Source organism: Cydia amplana, chromosome Z, assembly GCF_948474715.1.
Source record: "Cydia amplana chromosome Z, ilCydAmpl1.1, whole genome shotgun sequence".
Lineage (NCBI taxonomy): Eukaryota > Metazoa > Arthropoda > Insecta > Lepidoptera > Tortricidae > Cydia > Cydia amplana.
In genome coordinates, this window is record NC_086096.1 from 16,324,839 (window position 1) to 16,343,266 (window position 18,428).

At 34.0% G+C, this 18,428-nt stretch overlaps 1 protein-coding gene and 1 long non-coding RNA gene across 2 annotated transcripts in view; one reads left to right on the top strand and one right to left on the bottom strand.

The window, feature by feature from the left end:
* The window catches only part of LOC134660791 (basement membrane-specific heparan sulfate proteoglycan core protein), a 211,424-nt gene that overhangs the window by 68,900 nt on the left and 124,096 nt on the right, over nt 1-18,428 (bottom strand). The gene's annotated exons all lie outside the window — the stretch shown is intronic.
* On the top strand, nt 1,273-1,519 carry LOC134660853 (uncharacterized). Its single transcript, XR_010097908.1, has 2 exons — nt 1,273-1,331; nt 1,363-1,519. It is a non-coding gene; the product is annotated as an uncharacterized LOC134660853 (long non-coding RNA).

Consider the following 18,428-nt stretch of genomic DNA (forward strand, 5'->3'; position numbering starts at 1 on the left):
TTACAATCCCGGTTGCCGTGCATAATAAAAACTTATAAATAGAATTTATTAGTCATTGTCGTGTTTGGGCGTGATTTAAATTATTAAGCCACGACATAGGATGTCAAAGGAGACAGGGGTCTCATAAACCCAAGCGGGCATAGCTACTTATGTGTACATCGTCAGTGAAGAGACATGACACAATGGTAATTGATAAAATATGCAAAGCAAGTATGAGTCGGCCGTTTTTGTAATCCTATTAAGTGGATACATTTAAGAAGAAAGCACATCATAAACATAATCTAAAGCTTTAGATACATTCATAACTAGTAGTTACAGATATAATATATATAAATGACATGACTAAATATATCAGCATTAAAGAAGAATAAATAGTAAGGGTTATAGTTTAGGGACAGCTTTGTTTGGAGTGAAGTTATTTACGCAAAGCAACGAAGACTACACAACCAATAGAAATTTAGGGAGTAAAGCAAACGCTTAGGTACCAACTTATGTACCTTATAGCACGAGTTTAAAGTAAAATATTCGAAGCCCGTTTATTTGCTATCGTCTATATTAAAGCATTGAGAATTTTAGAATGCAATTTAACTCATTGGTATACCATAGATAATAAATGACTAGTACCTACTTGTACATTTGAAATTGTTCAGAAGTTGGTTTCTCTGTAAAAGCGGGAAAAAGGGATAAGGTAGGTAAAGTATTTATTTTAACGTACATATTCTTTGTTATTAATATTACATTGATTATCAAAAACGAGCAAATTTATATATAATATACATTATAGTTAAGAGAGAAGGAGCAAAGTTCAATGACATACTGGTCGGTAATATGGTAATATCATCGTCAACGTCGGTGGTTAATCTTTCGTGAACTGGCGGGTCGTTTACAAAAATTAGGTTGAGTAAAGATGCACCCGCATTATCATTACAATATGCGCATTAGCGTCGTCAGAGCTTTAAAGGAAAAGCTCTCATTCTTCCAAGGCTCGTAAGGAGTGTACATGCTGACAATTCTTATATATTAAGAAATGTGAATTAGTATATTAACAAACTAAGGGATGAAACGCACTCATTTCATTCGAGCTAGTTTGGCGCTCTATCACTGAGAGCGCCAATAGTCAGAGACTAGGGTTTGCAATCCGAATCCGAAATGTATGAAATTATCCGGATCTGGATCCGGATCCGCGGATATTCCCATACATTTCGGATCCGTCGTGCAAACCCTATCAGAGACTGAAATGGGCGAGTGGAGACATTTTTGGAATTTTGATTCATTATAGTACATTATTGCAGAGGCCGGGAAAGGGCAATTCGTGGATGAGTTTCGATTTTGTCGGACGACGCGAAGCGGAGTCCGACAAAGAAGACGAATCCACGAATTGCTATTCCTGCCGAGGCATATATAGTGCTTTTCTCCAAACATGCGAGGAAATAAGGTAAAATAATAATTATTTAAGCATCAAGCATCACTCAAATCGAACCTTCACATCAAAAATGTCAAAAACAATTTCCCTCTTTAATTAATTTTTAAAAGTTAAGGGTACAAACTTATTCTGCCAGTCAGTACCATTCAATATTCGTTCATTCAATATAATTGTGCAATATAGTTGGTCAAACCAATTTGTCAGTCAGTAAGAACCATACCCATCCTTTACTTTTGGGTGCTAGTACTAGTGTAAGACAAAGATAGTATGATTCTCTCTATGTTTGAAATGAGAAAGTCCTTTGACAAACTATATAAGCTTTATAAACACGGATGAGATCCTTAAAAAAATATAAAAATAATCTTTGATTTTATTAAGCAGTATTCGCACGATTATACACGAGCACAACGGTCTTGTAAGAACGAGACAAGTAAGGTGGTTTATCTTACTATCTCACTCTATCCTATAGCTTGAAATGATAGCTGATCGCACTGACAATCCAACCTCTAGACTGAGCTTAGGCCAATTCTTTCATGAAACCGATGCTGCCAAAAATACGGGGGTGCGGGGGGACGAGGTGAGCGAATCCCGTGCCGTGATTGGTCCGTTCAAAGACACGGACCAATCACGGCACGGGATTGACTCGAAGATGGAGTAACGCTACCGTATGTGTGGCAGAGGGGGTAGCGCGACTATGCTATGTCTAGAGGTTGGATTGTCTGTGGCTGATCGGGTCGTGTAGACGCGGCTCGCGGCTATAATAATTGGCTGTTTGCGTTTTTTATTTTTAAAAAGTAAAAAACACTACAGTAATAAGTTATTACTGTAGCGTTTTTTTCATTCCCGTCCGCTAGAACAGGACAGCGATAGTTTGATTTTTTTTTAATAGAGTTTGACAATAACGAAGAACTTCCCGTACTATTTTTGCTACAATAAGGTGAACATTTCCGAGCATATTGGAGAAAAATTTTTTACAAAGGGTCAAAACAGTTAAAACATAAGTAGAACCGTTTAATGGTGACTTTAAGACCAATCTTTGCAATTATCTTCTATAGAGCCGATTTTGTCCAATCATGTACCTATCGAGACTGTCTTTGAAATATGATGAGATTGATGAGTATTAACATTTTTTCTGCTACAAAAAGTTTTTGATAAAAAACTGCTTAAGTAACATCAATTTCAACTAAATTTGGTGTTAACAGCCTTTTAAATGAACTATAGCTTACTACTAACAGCTTAAATATTTAAATTGCTTTATTCTACGTAATATCAATATAGGTAAATTAATATTTACCAGTCACTTTTCGGTGATCATATTACACTCTTGATTTTCTTATCACGCCCTCGCTTACAGCTTGAGCGAAACATCATGCGGAGATCAGACTAATCGCTAATCGCAATAAAGCCTAGTTTACCCGTAAACAAAATGCATTAACAGACCCGCAACAAACAAAAAATAGGTGACATTTAAAATAACGAGGCTTTGTGTAAAAGGAATCCGTTAAATTTTATCGGATTTATTTAACCCGAGTGCGAGAGCTTTATCCTGTGTACTAGTAGTGTCTGATGACAGCCTCACTCCCCGATGCGACTTATTGAAAAATCTGCCTCTTTGTACCGCTCGGGGAGCCTTTGTGTAAGGCGTCCATGAATATTAAAATACCTCAACTCATAAGATCAATTACCTCACGACCAACACGTTACACTTTGTTGCTTAACTCGCTTAAAACGTTCGGCTAGCAAGATTCAATCAGTCATCTCAGACAATGTGAGTATTGTCAGTGCAAGGAAAATACTTATCACATTGATATTATTTTTTCACCACACCAGCTCGTAATGGCTCTCTCTGTTCTTCAAAAACTGATGAAAATGTTGCTTATTATCCTTAAGGGTGGCAAAGTGAGATGATGGCAAATTTTGAGTTCTATTGAAAGATTAATATTTAATAGCTTTCATTTTGATTTGATTAGTGATGTTTTACAGTTAGTAATTTCCTCGCGTAGGGGTTGCGAAAAATTTAGTGTTTCACTCGGTGACAAAGTTTGTTTAACCCTCGTGTCATCAAACCCTCGCAGCGCTCAAATTCTATTTTAGAACCACTTTGAATTCTTTCCATTTTTTAAACCTCGTGCCTTGAAATCTTTCGTTTGCTCGGGTATCAATATTAGCACGAGAGGTTAAACAACTTTTAAAACATTACTGTAAATGTGAGTTGAGTAATACTTTCAGGGACATGTAGGTTTGTCATTCAATTTCAAATAGACGTGATTTTGTAGTACGTACATAAGTAGGTAGTGTGTAGGTAGAAACTGTTAGATTAGAAGCAAGGCTCGGAACCGGCACCGGATTGGATTTAGAACTCACACGTAAGTAAGACTGATAGAGCTTGAGTGAGGCTAATTTTAGGTCCATAGTAACCAAAATTAAAGAAGAAAAAAGTGCAATTAAAGTTAGGATATATCAGATTTAAGCTTTATTTTACTTCAATCATTACAAGAGGATTACGATTAGAAGTTAATGGGCGTTTTTTTTTGTCGTCCCCTACAACTTTTTTTTCAAATTTGGGATTTTTATGTTATTTCTACTCAGAATCACGAGCTCTTTCTATCCTAATAGGAAAAAAAAAGTGTCCTAAGTTTTTTATTTCCGTTACGTCACCATTTTTCATAGACTTTGTATGGCGGTCGCGGAATGGAAAGATCGAAAACTGTATGGAAATTTTGGGACACTTTTTTTTCCTATTAGGATAGAAAGAGCTCGTGATTCTTAGTAGAAGTAACATAAAAAATCCCAAATTTGAAAAAAAAGTGTAGGGGACAACAAAAAAAAAACGTCCTAATGTGTATTTTGTTCGGTGATGACAACGAAGCAAGGCGAGTTGCCCCGTCCACGAGTAGGGGTGTGACCGCATGCGGCGCGACGGCAGTAACAAAACAATTATGTTTTGTAGCGAGATTGGAGCCTGGACCACAAGCTCCTGATTGTGCCCCTCCCCTAAATATGTCCGTAGAAACAACAACCGTCAGAATAGAAAATGTTATTAATGAAATATTTAGAAAAACGAACAACTTTCCGATAGATTTCCTAATAAATACTGTTTCCCAGTTCAAATTATTCTAAAAATCTCAAACGACAAGAATAGACCGGCCCGACCGGTCTGGCCTAGTGTGTAGTAACTCTGCCTATGAAGCCGATGGTTTGGGTTTGAATCCCGGTAAGGGCATTTATTTGTGTGACGAGCACAGATATTTGTTCCTGAGTCATGGATGTTTCTATGTATGTATTTGTATATTATATATATCTTACCGTGGGACTTAGACAATGAATTGTGTAAGAATGTCCCTAAGTACAATATTTAATTATGAAAACAGTTTGCTCGAAAGCTTTTTGTCTGCATTTTTGTGGCGATAATTGGACCGAGTAGTTTCTACCAGAAAATCTTACTCACAATAATCACAATTAGAAATAAACACTGGATACCAATACGTAGATACTCAGGTAGTAATTATGTTAATATAACTTCGGGCATCTCCAAGGTGGAGAAAATTACTTCCCCAGGTAGGCCATATTGTTTATTTTCTTAGGAATATAGTCCACTTAATCAAAAATTAAAATTTGTCGTTCTTCAGACGTAGATATCACAGGTTTCATAAACATCATAACAAAGAAAGCACATTCCTTTAAGTTCCCCTATCGCTATAACACCCCACGTCCCTTACAAGTGGGCCATATACTTCAAGCTCATAAACTGGGTAAAATGTAATTTGATATGAAACTCTAAACAATACATAGAGCAATGATGGGAGAGGACAAATTGAAGCAACAGAATGATTAAACACGCCCCTAGGACGCTGTTCGTAACATAAATATACAGTTCTTGTCTAAAAATATACAAACCTATTTACCTATTAGCAAACACATTAAAAATGTTCATTTAACATGCGCTAAATAACTTTATATTTACGCTGGTGTCGACTGAAAGCGTAATTCGGTCACATATGCAAGAATTAGTAAATATAATGACGACATTATGGTCGCTGCCAGCATCATGTTTAGGAACGGTCGTAATATTTAGTTTTCGTAAAAGATAATAGGTGCTGTATTTTTTATAGCTGTGGCCTAAATCTTTGTACCATATCTAACACTTACTCTCGCCATATAACGTCCCTCACTTCATGTCATGCTAGACGCGGCTTTAGTAGGCCCTAATATAACAAATGTTTATAAATTATCGTTTATCGTTGTCTCATTTTAATGACATACATGAATAGCAATTAATGTAACTATTATTGTTATTTATTTATTTAAGAGAGGAAAAAAATATTATACAAACTTAAATATAAGTACCTGAATACAAACGATATACAGGGTGTTTCCTGTAACAGGAGCAATAAATTAAACTAAAGGCATCTTTTAAAAATAACTTATGTTTTGATTTTTATTACACATTCAAGTTTTTTCTAAGACGCAATGTATTGCAAATTTTGTTATGTATAAAGCGTAACAAGCAACGTCAAACACACTGATGTCGGCGTACATTGAAGGCAATATTTATTTTGTATGAAAAAGAGGAAGTCTAAAGGAATCATAATTTTTAAAAATTGTTTAACAAAAGTTTTATAATTTGAGGAGTATAATATATGTTTTAATTATTTGCTCGTGTCACAGGCAACACCCTGTATGTACAGCAAATTATTATTATATTGTTTGTGAAATGCATATTAAAATGATTAAAACTTCGCAAAATAAAACAACTGATATGAAACGAAAGGAATGTTGGTCAACTTAGTGGTAAGTATCATGTCTTGCATTATTTCCCAATAATCACAATTACTTGCACTAATAAGGTAACTAGTTCAATGATGCCAGATAAGTAATTACTGTCGAAAACTTGTATACAATTTGACAGAAAGTATCACTCAATAGAACTTGCTAACTATGTAAACAAAAGTTACTAGTAAATTGACATTCAGTGTCAATTTTAGTATGGCGGTTTGTTTACATAGTTAGCAAGTTCTATTGAATGACACTTTAGATACTCGTACAAATAAATTATATCAAATAAACCGCTTTAAACGTAATTGATTTCGTTTCGAGTGCATTGTTTATGTATTTTTAACTTTATTGCACAATTTAAGAAAAAAGAGTCAAATGGTGAACTTAATTAACTCCTTATGGCATTGTCTACTGTTCCACCTCGGGGCTATACAGACATAGTTAGTTATATTATGGCCTAAGTAACATTTCCAATTTCAGCTGACATTCCTCGGACAGGGTTTTTAAACCATAAAAAATGTGATGGACGTTTCAGACAAAGATTTAAGCTCAGTTCGATTATTTTTGAATATTCATTTAAAAACAAAATTTATACAGAAGAAATATATTGTTCATAATAAGTCAGGTACTTACGAGCTATATATTGCGCCCGCGCGATGGTTGAGCAAATGAGGAGGGGCAAAACTGCCCCGAGGAGACCCTTCATATCAGCAGGTGCTGGAAAGCTGCATCTATTTCGATTGTTGCGTCAGCTGTGTCTTCAGAACCCTTGGCTCCCGCCTAAACAATTCTAGTTAAGCCAAAACTTCGTGGTTACCAAGAACCTGTTACAACACTTTGCACAATGCATATCCAAACGTTATGATATCTGGTAAACATCTATTACAATGTTTTCAATATACCTACAAAACTAAATCTATATATATTTTAACTTGAATGCATGTACTTATATTCAAAGTATATACGTATTAAGGACCATGTTCGTTCGGCAGAGTAATAAAGGTAATATTTGATAACAATTTTTAAAGTACCTAAGCATGTTATACAAATCCATGTTCTAATATACATAGTGTAAATTTAATACGGGCATACCTTTAAACGGTGGTTAGCATAGGACCTAAGAAGTATAATGAGATAACTTTTGCTTAGAAATACAATAAAAATATTAACCATACAAAAGAATTATACCATCCAATGCAAAACAACACAAGTTTCGAGATACCTCGATGATGTCTCGTAATGTACATTGCTGTACGTTTCTGCCAGAAAATTTTCAATAATTAATTACGGGGTCATAATTAAGTATAACTTAAAAAAAATTTAATTCATTAGTGGTAAATTTTATGTCTGGTTTGATTTATTGCACGTATTGGATTTGCAGACTGTATTTTGTATACCACATTTTATCGTTGGAGGTTTCTTTGGATGATATTTAAGCACATTGTCATTTAGTGTCTGTTTGCCGGCTGTTCACGATGAAGTTTCGATACACGCTGACCGGTCATTCGTCTTTGTCAACTGTCATCTATTAAACGAACCCCGGTGACTGCGGCGCTCTGTATAGAGCGCATCTGTCATAATGGCTCTGTCACCGTACAACTAAGCTTTGATTTTTACATCATTCATAAAAAAGGATATGTGAAGGATATAATCGTGTTTCAGAATAAAATAAATATATAATTATCAGTACCGTATCGCTGTGACATCTTATAAGCATTGTTAGAATCGGACTATTTATCATTTATTTGAAATTTCTGTCTTTAGCTACGAAATACCTAAACTTTATTATTAACTTGCTTAAGAACAAAATATGCTATTCAATTTCTTATAGTAATTCAATTAAAACAAAAAAGTTACGAGTAATTACAAACAGCTTCACTTTTAACTGTCCATAGGTTGACCTCATGCCTTTTGTATTGAGGTTTACGAACTGTCAGTTAACAGTGTGGGCGATGGTACTACTTACAAAAATAAATTACATCAAAATGTACCTACACAAATTTTGTAATCCATCGAAGTACCTTGACTTGCGACTTTCAATGTTTGGGGCTATTTTTATATGCGTTTGTTAACTAAGTATTAAATTTTGTAGTGACACCTACATTAGGTGTCGGCCATACGGCGATATAAATCACATTGACTTTGTGAGCCATTCGTCAGCTGCCATGTGCAGTTGTTTTGTTAGAATACTCGATATAATCAAACTTAATGCAGCCGTATACTGCACCTATAATAAGAAACATTATGAACATCTGGACGATAGCAGGAAATTAAGCAACGTACCTACCCATAGGGAACATTAGATAACATTAGCTTTTCATTGCGTTTATAACTTTATATTTTTTTTTATTAAGTAAGATGTGTAATAGATGGGTAATGGGTACATATAATCCTAATATTATTCTACTCTATCTCTTATTTTTCTACGTACTCTCGTATAACTCCATCTATCATCATTTTACGATGATTCGTGTTACTTAAAAGGTTAGCCCTTGAAAATGACAACATCTGGTTTTCACATTGCATTTTTGCCAAAGAAATGAACGTCATCCTGTTCGCATGCCCGCAATATTCTCACGAGTATATTATTAACCTCGTGTGCCACCCACTCAAATGTAAAACAGTCTAAATAAATTTCCTCTGATATAAGCAGTTTTGATTTATTTAGAATATTAGTGGTGGTAATTGCTATAACTATTCCAAATTTTAGCTATCTACGTCAAACGGTCTTTGAGAAAAACGCATTTAACTTATTTGCAAGACCGAAGTGATCCCATAAGTGTTCCGTGAACAAAGTTACAAAACTTTCCGTACAAACGGAACACTAAAAACTATAGTTAACTGAACGAGGAACATGGGGAGGAATGTTCTTTAAGTGTATGTTTGTCTGTCTGTCACCTCTTTACTAATAAGCCCCGTAGCCTGAAAATCCCCGAAATGTTCAGATGTACAGGCAGTAGCAATTTTATGTAGTCTCTTATTTATAAATAACCGCAACATGCTAACGAATTAAAAGCTAACGTACTATACTAGAACTGTACCTAAATAAGTTAGCCTGTTCCTAGTAAACCATTTGCAGTTTATCATCTAACCTTACCTTAAAATGTCATGGCTGTGAATGAGTGAATGAATGATTTAATACGTATACGGTAATTCATCATCTAATTGTTTTTATTAGTTAGGCCCTCTAAATGTTGGCGTAATAAAATTATACCTATAGAGTAAAAGCACCTAATAAAAAATCAATAATTGTTGGTACACATGGAGTCCGTTAGTTAGGTAACTGCTTAGAATTTGCAGGGACTAAGTGTGGCAGTGTAAACGTAACGAACTGTAAACGCCCATGAATAGAAATGTGACGTTTATGTTGGCACGCTTGCATGCATTTTATTTTTTATATTTCATTTAGCCACTTAACATAATCATTTAAGAATATTAAAGGAAAGTAAAATATTCCGCGCCAACAAGTAAACATGGAGACGTCAACGTATATAAGAAATGTCACGTTCAATCTGATTAAAGTCCCGATAAAAAGTGCTCTTTAAATATATGTCAAAAAGATTAAATCAATTCATGTTAAACAAAATACATATTCACTGTCCCAATACATTAATGCATATTGACTCACTATAATTTATTTTATTAGAACTTATCTGCAGCACCTTTACAAATATCTGGTTTCTGGTGTACCTAGTTTTATAAACAGACGTAAGAATGAAGATAGAAGAGTACGTATGCGTCAGGCGAAAGTATGTCATCCCTTTTCATCGCGACTATGGCTTAACAAGAAAGCTCGCAGTAATCATTGCCAGGAGAGAGCGGCACTTTGTATCACCTAACATTTTTTCGAGAATTACTGCAAAGCCATTTTATACTGACGTATGCTAAAGGATTTTTCTAAAAACATTAGATTTACACAAATAGGTGTTTCATCTTTGCTAAAACATATTCCAAAATCCTAAAATCAGACTAGATTAATTAGTATCGAAAATAAAATACATACATCAATCTCATAAAATATCACCAATCATCAATCTCAATATATCAAAGTACCTACAAGAAAATATAAAAACAATCAATAATCAACAATGCTCATAAATAGGACATGAAAAAATAAAATTGTTTTCTGTTTTATTAAAGTCGCAGATACTGAGTTAATAAAGTTTGTAAACCAAGTACCTAACTACCTACATATAAGTAATAGCAGGTAGTAAAAACTGGTCGTTATGTCGTTATTGCACTGAATGTGTGCTTGTACTCAAGAATGGTTCTTGGTTTTGGAATAAGATAGGTAGAGTAAAATAGTATTTTATCATTGCGTATTTACTTTTTGAGATTACCTTACCTTATACAAGTACAGTGTTTGAAATCTTGCCAGGGAATGAAGCCGCATGGCGATGCTTGAATGTTCTTTGCTAATTTAACTAATTGATTTCGGATTTGTTTTGTTCTGTCTGTACCTAATTTATGTTTTTTACGTCATATTATATTTATAATATCTACTATAAAATATAATAAAATTTAACTAATATAGAACTAGACAAGTTAAAATACGCAGTGAGTGGCCGTTGATAAATTATAATTCCGCGGAAACTGGCACAAAAATGCCAAACTTGGCAGGCGTTTGAAGTCTAGCCTGTATTTGACACTGCCTGATTTTCCAATTCAATTATATTAGAGTCTGACCGGTACTGGCAGCTGAAAAATGCGTAGGCGTTTCGAATAGAATATGTAGAATAGAATAACATTTTTATACAGCCTGTTGCCTGTAACACGAGAAAATAATTAAAACGTATATTATACTCCACAAAACATAAAACTTCTGTTAAACAACTTTTAAAAATGATGAATACTTTAAACTTCCTCTTTTTCATACATAATAAATATTGCCTCCAATGTACGCTGACATCGATGTGTTTGACGTTGCTTGTCACGCTTTAAACATAACAAAATTTGCAATACATTGCGTCTTAGAATAAACTTTAAAATGTAATAAAAATCAAATCAAAAACTAAGTTATTTCTAAAAGTTGCTGAACAAATGTTGGTCAGTTTGAGGAGTACAGCCTACAGTTTAATTTATTGCTCCTGTTACAGAAAACGCCCTGTATAATAATAAGAGCTATTGGTCCATGAAGGAAGACCTTCCTATATCGCTGAAAACGCAAACTCATGGATATGTGTATCCTTCCGATCCTCACCTACGGCGCTCAGACTTAGTCTTTGACTGACTGACTCCAAAACCAAAGTAGCCGATGTAGGCTTAACCGGGACTCGGCCGGACACATTTGCCGTATGCGAAACGACTTGTGAGTTGTGAGCCAAGAAAACTAAGTACAAAGTGGACACCAAACACAGTACGGCGTCACGGCAGTTTTTTTTTTGTATTCGTATCTCATTATTATTGGCCTAATATTGCCATAGAACGAGATGCGTGGAAGAAAGAGCCATCAATAAACTTGTGTTCGTACTATTCTGGCTTGACAAACCAGTTCCATTAATCATATTGAACAATCGCTACATTTATTTTGGAATACATCAGTTACAAAACGATGTATGACCATTTTTCTGTCAGCTGATTTCAAAGCCTATTAGTAACGCTCCTTCTTCGTAAATTATCTAAAATAATAAGTAATTAAAAAGTTCTTTTATACAATTTATACCTATGCCATCAAATCATATATTATATTTAGTTAAAATATACGGAACTGTTATTTTATATTAAAGATAGTTATTTATTTTCATTACAAACATTATTCTTCAAAATTATACAAAATGCTTAATGTATAAAAATATACATAATTGAAGAATAATGTTTGTAATGAATCGAATAATGTTTGTTGATAATATTTATGGTTCGGAATTTTATGCGAGTAAATTAATAAAAATAAAAATTGTAGTTTATTTTTGTTAAAGCTACTTTCCTGTAGGTATATGTTTTGTATAATCTACGCAAATATAATGATCGTACCAAGGACCAGTAAAGCCTAAAGCTAACGAGGAGGTTCCCGCCGCACTCCTTTGGTAAAACATTCGACAAGTACCTACTCGCTAACTTTGGCAAGCATCTCTGCAAATAAGTTAATTGATCACAAATAGTAGTTTAAGTTCCATTTCCAAAATAAATATGAGAACTTAAATATATGCGTTAATAAACATCTTTTTTGATATACGATTAATCGACTTAAGCTAAATAATTTTTAGCAGCACAACTCAGCAATTTGGGGACTTTTTAAATATTTTGCATCCGCATATTACTTTGTATAAAGTATAGAAGGGTTTAAACATAATTTACACTATCCGGAAAAGGCTCATTTATTTATTTAAACTTTCTTGCACAAAATACAAAAAATAATGTACAAATGGGGGACTTAATGCCTTGCGGCGTTCTCTACTAGTCAACCATCGGGCTAAACTGAGGCATGTAAAAATGGCCTAATAACCATATATATTGTATATATGAAATTTGTACTTAATAATTGAATAAAACATTTGCAACAACATCTTCTACTGTCACCCATTGATTAAAATCGACAGGCGAATACCAAATCAAATACCTTTCAGGTACTATCTATTTAACTGGAATAGTGATTTCACGTAGTATATACCTATATAAAAGTTTAAAAATAGTGGTATTCACCTTACTTTGGCTTTATTAAATGAACAATAACTTTGTGTTCGACGATTTCTCGTCTAGCTCGACAATGAAAGTTAGTTAGAGTAGCAAAGGCATGTTTGCCGTTCACGGTTCCCGCGATGCGTGGAAGCATCGAAACTTTAATACCCACTTATTAAACAAAGCTCTACTGTAACTTGCGTGAGGAAGTATGCTTTATTTGCTGCTTACAAGACTAACAGAAAAAACAAATGAAACAATAAATTAAAAGCATTACTTCAAAATTTTATAGTTAATCAAGGCTCGTGATAATGAGTTTCTCGGAACGTTTATGAGTCCGTCTGAGCTAAATTTGTACCGACTTGAACACAACAAAGTGTGGGAGTGTCATTAAAAACGCCATTTTTACATATAAATTTTACATTTGTGATGCCATTGCCATAACTCGTTGCAAATGCATGCATAGTTAGCTTGGTCCGTACTCTACGGGGTGAAATTGTTATTTCTGACAAAATTCTGAGGGGTAAATATTTAGGTCATAGTTAACAACTTTTACTATAGGGCCAACGCCGCTGAAGCAGAGTCAATGTTTTATAGAGGTAGAACAACTGATTTTTTTTCGCGATTTGGGGGTTGGCCCCATACTAAAAATTGTTCAGTACCTATGAATTACATATCCACCTCTCAGAATATGGTCACAGATAACAGTTTCACCCTGTATACGAGATACATATAATTTTATTCTTCACAGTTACTCAGTAAATCCATGAGCCTGCATACAACTGTGAAGAAATATGCGGTCCTGTTGTACAATTTACCACACAAGATTTTATAACTACAAATGTCAATAAATTATTAGCTTACAGACTTTGTTATCGGTTCCAGGGTAAGGGCCACGTGTTGCACTGATAACTTAAGTGTGTCAGGGAACTTATAATGGGACCAACACAACAATAAACTTAATAATGTGCCTAAATCTCTGTTGCAAGTAATAACTTATTTGGGTTGGGTATGTAATATTTTTAGCTTGCGGTTTAAGAAGACTTTAGATTCATCTTGGGACTAGTACTATCAAACCGTTCCCAACATACAGTTTGTTTGGCTTTGGCGACAACGCCTAAATTTTAGACCTATCTTTACTATTAACAAAATTACTTTTTTTTGTTACTAAATTAGTAAACCATAAATATTCTAGCACCCTACACATAATTACAAGCGAGCAGGTACCCTAATATCATTTAACGCATAGCTAACAGATAACAAACAGAATTTACATTCACAAGTGTTCTTTAGTAGATGGATCGTATCCATTACAAACACCTTGTTCACACATCAAAGTTTATTTTAATGTGGGTGGTATCAAAATAACAGTTTATGGTTTTCTCCACGCGTAAGACAATGTCTCGTTCAAATAAACTCTTTAGTCCCTTTGTGCCGTAACGAGTGCCTTCACGTCTCGCGACACTTGTACTAACACGAATTTCAATATCAATGACCAAAACCAGTTTTTAAATGTATGAACTGCCGGTAGATAATTTCGCCACACGAACTCTGAAAGATTCCCTTTTTTCTTTGAAATCAGTGTACAAAAGTGAATTTTATCCTCTAGAGCGCAAAGTAATATTTTTATAATTATTTCTTTGCGTTTGCATTAGCATAGCATTTTGAATGATAAATATTATTAAAATAATATACATATATATTTGAATTGGATATGTCATTACACATACAATTATTTTCCTCGATGTTTTAAGCCTTTTAAGGTGAAACACTTTTGTTTCACTCTGCAGGAAACCTTTAGTGCCTTAAAACTCTCGCAAAACTCAAGATTTCACTTTCTAATCTCCCACCCTTATTAAGCATATAAATTACAATCCATTTTTTATTATTATTTTGGACGCCTGCAACTCCAGAGGTGTAAGTACATGGGCGTTGCCGACCCTCAATATTATGGTAACTCAGCGCAAATAACTTGAATAACCTGCGATAAAGATCTCATTTAGCAGGAAGTAAACAAAACTACAACACAAGGAACGAAAAGGCTTTTCACTTAGCCGTTGTTTTTATTATACCTGTTGCGTCTCTTTTATCAGAATAGAAAAACAAAGAGATGCAGAACCATATTTCGATATTGTGAATAGAGTATACAGACGGACAGCGTAAGCTCAAAGGCCACTCAAGTTGAATTCGGCCTAAATTCACTCGAATTATTAGGCCCTAGTTAGGTAGGTATAGACAAAGTCTTATAAAATGTTATTGAATTACTTTTGTATGAAAATAGGTCATTATATTGTTGTATCGTTTATAGAGATTACGTAGATAATGAAAATACATAACATCATCGAAGCATTGGGTATCAATGTGGTGGGTATGGAGATGGAGTCGAATAGGGTTGTTAACCCGGCCGGAATACCGTTAGGCACCCGCTGGCCAGCTCAAACGCGCGCACTACAAACGTTTCATTGAGACTTGCCCTTCTTAGAACATTTTATTAGGAACAGCACTAGGAATGCATCTCCGTACAGTACCTACCATTGATTGAATCCATTAATATTAACGAGATATAGGTACATTATTCACTGTGGGCATAATATAAGAACATAGTGCAGTACATTTTACCCAATACAAACTAAACGTTCCATTCAAACGAAATACTGGAACAAAGTCAAAACGAACTAAAATAAAAAAAAATCTCTCCCTATGCTAAACGCGGAAGTACTTACGTATTTATACATATATGACATTATACATTTTTGACGATGTTTCCTAACATACTTAACGGCATATGTGAGTTTTAAAATCGAATAGCACATTAGCAACATAAAGTATCTATATATAGATACTATATTTGTCCTGCGTTGACCACTAAAAAAAACTGAAACAGAATAACAAACTTTTTACATTCATGTTTCAACAAAATGGGTCATATTACTCATTTTATGTTTCATTGCAGTGTAACAATACCTATCAAATTGGTATCACATTTTATGCACACAAGAAATAAAAGCTGATGTTAACCAACGCTGTTATGGTGTATTTTAAGATTTTGTGCATAATCCCAATTATGGGTCCGTTTTACCTAGCTAAGTAGAAGAATCATTATAGGTACTACATATATATATATATATAAATATACAATTTGAATTTCTACTATCACCTGTTATATATTTCAATTTAGATCTTGAATTCTATAGGGGGGAAAGGCGAGGTAAAAATGTATATCGAATTATCTCTCTGCAATTCTTAATTTAAAAATATATATAAGTATGCGTCTTTTAACCTATTATTTATAGAATTGAAGAAAGTTAAACATAATATTGTAATTTTTTAACATAGGTATTTTATTATGGTTATACATTGAATGAGAATCCGCTGCTGTTGTTTAAAAAAAACATATGATTTTTTTGTAGTGTATCAATAAATAAGTAAGTATTGTATACAATAAATATAGAAACAAATATCTACATTGCTCTGAGTACCTAGGTAGGTATATTAATATCAGTATAGTACATCGCATAAATAAGCGATCCACTACTTTGGTTTGCATATATGGTGTTTCAAGTAGCATTAGATCACCATGGCATTAAGGAGAGTATGGATTATTTTGTGCCGTTCATTTTCAGAGATTCTTACATCATAACGAGAAAATTTATCAATGTGATACCCATGCTATGAGTAATGTTTGCGCCGATAAGCGCTATCATTTAGGCTCGAAACTATTAGTTCACAAGGCTTCACGCATACACTTAGAATAAAAACAGAGCTATATTTCAGAGAAACAAATGCCTAACAAATAATTAAGACAATTTAATGGTTATGAATTACAAGATTCCGGTCTTGTATTGTTCTACTTTTTTATTATTTGTAATATTATACATATAATAGATAGGTAGTTCAAGAATTACCTACGGTAAAATTATTTTTGAAGAATAGTAATAGTACATTTTGCATAAGTGTGAAATGAAGTTCTAAGCCGATGGCGAGGGCTTCATTAACACGAGTTCGTGATTCCTGTACCGCCCGTGGCACACACGATGTTTTTCATCATACTTGTGAGGTAAAAAAATTTCGTCGAAATTTGGGATTTACGGACCGCATCGCCTAGCAAGTGTGATGAAAAAATACATTACAGCCCTAGGTCGAAACTTTATGATTTACGGACCGCATCGCCTTCTAATAAGACATTTTACTAGCAAATACTAGAATATTAGGGTAAACTTGAGTTTAATTAACCTTCTAACATTACCCGTTACATATAATATTAAGGAGCGGCGTCTAATACCTACACATTCTATATCTCGTAAAATATTATACGCTATTTGTTACGCTTTGATTGAGGGAATAATTGTACTTATAAAATAATATTACAAAAGTTAATTGTAAACGTTTCCTCCTGCGTTTCCTCTTCTACCATTCAAACCATAGGTATCAAAACTATGAGAAAACAAGCGCAGTTTCCATAAGGAAAAAAAATAACCCTTATTAGGATGCACAGTCTTCAATTTTATAATTGCATACCTGTGCTAACTCGGGGCACGTTCTAGGGATTTGTTGTCGATAAATAAGATATCGATGTAATTAATTTATACATACGCTCACTGAAAAAATGTCGAATACTATTAAGAGGTTCGATAAGTATCATGTCTGATATCGAACCTCTTAAGATAATAGGAGTAGGTATACCGACAAACGCCAAACGAAAATGTATCGGGATGACAGATGCCACGAAAAGTCAAGTGACTATACAGGATGGCGCATTCAGATCGGTCAGTATGGGAAAATCTGAAACTATAAGACATACGACGATCTCTTCTTAGGAACCATGTCATCGATTTTAGTAACAAGAAAAACTGCATTCATACATTTAAAAAAAATGTGTACTCAGCTCGGGAATCGAACCCGGACGTTTAGAAAAAAAAAAATCTAAAATTATTTCTATTTAGATATCGATTGAGTAGGTCTTAAGCAGTAAATGTTACTATGAAACATGATGTCTGAAATGAATAAAATGCATTGTTTTCATATATTTTAATTTATTTTAGTATGTTTTCGAAATGGCCACCATTTTTAGGGTTCCGTAGCCAAATGGCAAAAAACGGAACCCTTATAGATTCGTCATGTCTGTCTGTCCGTCTGTCTGTCCGTCTGTCTGTCCGTCCGTATGTCACAGCCACTTTTCTCCGAAACTATAAGAACTATACTGTTGAAACTTGGTAAGTAGATGTATTCTGTGAACCGCATTAAGATTTTCACACAAAAATAGAAAAAAAAACAATAAATTTTTGGGGTTCCCCATACTTCGAACTGAAACTCAAAATTTTTTTTTTCATCAAACCCATACGTGTGGGGTATCTATGGATAGGTCTTCAAAAATGATATTGAGGTTCCTAATATCATTTTTTTCTAAACTGAATAGTTTGCGCGAGAGACACTTCCAAAGTGGTAAAATGTGTGTCCCCCCCCCCTAACTTCTAAAATAAGAGAATGATAAAACTAAAAAAAATATATGATGTACATTACCATGTAAACTTCCACCGAAAATTGGTTTGAACGAGATCTAGCAAGTAGTTTTTTTTTTAATACGTCATAAATCGCCTAAATACGGAACCCTTCA